This window comes from Pteropus vampyrus, unplaced genomic scaffold (assembly GCF_000151845.1).
Source record: "Pteropus vampyrus isolate Shadow unplaced genomic scaffold, Pvam_2.0 Scaffold19, whole genome shotgun sequence".
NCBI lineage: Eukaryota > Metazoa > Chordata > Mammalia > Chiroptera > Pteropodidae > Pteropus > Pteropus vampyrus.
This window is the reverse complement of record NW_011888800.1, coordinates 9,917,998-9,920,842: the sequence shown is the minus strand read 5'-3', so window position 1 is coordinate 9,920,842 and position 2,845 is coordinate 9,917,998. Positions and strand designations below refer to the sequence as shown.

The 2,845-nt window shown below is 37.4% G+C and overlaps 1 pseudogene; it reads right to left on the bottom strand.

The window, feature by feature from the left end:
* Positions 1 to 338: 338 nt before the first annotated feature.
* LOC111736375 lies at positions 339 to 457 on the bottom strand (annotated as a pseudogene).
* Between the last annotated feature and the right edge of the window lie 2,388 nt (positions 458 to 2,845).

The following is a 2,845-nucleotide window of genomic DNA, read 5'->3' as shown; positions in this document are numbered from 1 at the left end:
CATTTTTAGTTTTACTAAGATACTAACGGGAAATAAAGCTAGATGGAATAAAGATAGAGAAGAATCCTGCTTTTCTGAGAACCTAAGGAATCTTAAAGAAATATGTCAGATTGGTATGAAAGTGGATACAGTGCAGATTAGAAAAGCAAAACCATTACCCTAAGGATCAGGACCTATAGAGAGAATATTATAAAAAAAGATAGGAAGATGGTGAATACCTAACAGAGACTATTAAAGCTTTTTTTTTTTTTTTTTTTTTTTAGGCGAGGCAACCTTTGGTTGACCTCACAGAGTGCAAGGATCTTGTCAGTTTACAATCCCTTTTTAAAATTTCTTTATGCCTACAGCACCTGGTCTTCCTAGGTGGTCTCTCATCCAAATACTAACCAGGCCCGACCCTGCTTAGCTTCTGAGATCAGACAGGATTGGGCTTGTTCAGGGTGGCATAGCCATAGACTAGTAAAGCTTTAAACTCTACACAATCTAAGTAATTTGAGAGGGAACCTGAATTGTATTACAACTATATATTGTGTATATACTGTACAGTATATATACATACAGTAGTACATATGCATTCAAGTTCTACAAGTTGAACTAAAATAGGGAGGAGGCAAGAGAATTAAAAATGTTAATCAAGCCACAATCAGAGACTGCAATATGCCGATTAGCCCTGTAGCCAGGCCAGGAGGACACCTTCAGAACAAAGGAAGATTTCTGCTGGGATTGCTAACAGCCCATTCTCCACACCTGTGAAGGGGAAACAGGAACCAAGAGTCATTCCCTATGGTTAAAACCATGGGGGAACCTATGGATTAAAGGCTGGGAACTGCAATTGGGCCTTTCACTCTGCAAATTCTTACCTTTTTACACTACATCCCTTTCCCCTTCCCCTTCCTCACTCTATGTCCATATCAAAGGAAATGGGAACTAAAGAATGACATATAAACTCAATTCCCTGAACACTCAGGGTCCCTCTCAGTGCCCTTACTCTGTCTCCCTCACTGTCCCTCTCACTCTCCTGTGAGAGGAGACAAAACTGTCCGTGGAGTGTTAACCCTTTTCTAATAAACTTTCCTTTTGACTCTAACTTCGGCCTGTGTGTTGAAGTCTTGCCACACTCTCCGCCAAAGGACCCTCTTCTTCTCTCAGTGCAGGTCTTGGTCTCCCCCAAGCAACTTGGGGAAATTTGCCCTGTCCTGCATCAGAACTATAGTGGACAGATAGAAAAATCTGAGAATATATGAAGCAGTAATGTAACATTTTATTCTCAGAAAATAGTTGTAAGGTTAAATTAGTGAGTGTATAAAAGTATGCATACAAATGTTCATTGCAGCATTATCTTAGCCCAAAAAAACAAACAAACGAACAAAAGAATCAAAGTGAATATCCACTAGTATGAGAATGCATAATTTAAGGTACCTCTATACAATAAAATATCATGAAGACATTAAAAAGGATGAGGTAAATTTTTACATATTGGCTAAGAAAGAGGTCCAAAACACAACTAAGTGGGAAAAAAGCATATTGTTGAGCAAGATATGTAGAAAGGTTTCCATTTTTTGCAAAACCAAAGCAAACAAAAAGTCTCAAGGAACAAAATTTGATATATGTATATGTTTGTGTTAGCCTAGAAAAAAAGTCTAGAAGGTTGCACACCCAACTGTTAACAGTGCTCACCTCAGGTGGTAATGGTTGAGAGACTGAGCTTAAGTAAATACTTGTAAAGCTCTTAGAACAGTGTCTGGCACATAGTTAATGCTCACTATGTATTAACCACTATCAGTTTTACTTTATATACTTTCACACTGAATTATTACAAAAATTACTTTTGTAATAAAGAAAAACAATGTTCACAGAATGAGAAAAACAAAAACATAAGAAAAGACAATCTCATTGAGTCAAAAAAATACAAACTAAAATATTTTCTGCCCATCAGACTGGCAAAAAAAGAAGATATTTATATTATCCATTTTGGTAAAAATTTGACCAAACCAACATCATCATACACAACCAGTAGAAAAATCAATTTATATTATACTTACCACCAAGGTTTAAAACACATATATGTTTTGATCTGGCAATTCCACTTCTTGAAATCAATCCTAAATATATAGTTGCCATGTACACAAAGTGATATGTATAAGAATGTTCACCATAGCAGCAAAAAACTGGAGATAACCCAAGTGTCTATCAACCAATGAAATTAAGGCACGTGGAATATTATGGAATCATCAAAAATAAGATCTGTAAGTATCAACATGGAGAATCCTCTAAGAAATGAAAAAAATAACTTATGTATCTGTGTCAGTTATCAATTTATCACCCATCGGCTCCAAGTCTATCTTTCATTGATTGCCCTGTTTTGTCATACTGGGTATTGTAAACATTTTTCCTTTGCCAGCTATGATTTCAAGCTCTATCAGTAGAGGGCGCAGGAGGGACGCTGCAGGAGAAAGAGGGATTCTCTTCCTTATTCCTGGATGTTTTCCTCGTTTTTCTTTCTTTGTATTGGGGAACAAACAGGGGTGTTTGCCTACCACCAAGTTTCAATAACAACCCACCAGGCAGTTTCCCAGTGAGTTTCAACAGCATGGGTGTCTTCCGTTTGAATTCTGCCAGCATCCTTGTGAGAAGTTTCCCAGAATCTCAGTAGCTTCCTCAATCAGGAGCAACTCAGCAAACTTTGCCAACGGTGACATCACCAGTCATATACTCTCTCATAAAGTCCAATTATCAGTCCTGGAGGAAATGGGCCTCTTCCAAATTTGTTCCTTCCTTGAGCATTTTCCTCAATCCTAGAGATAGTGGCTGCTCTCTATATCTACTATTGTATTCTTTTAGAGTT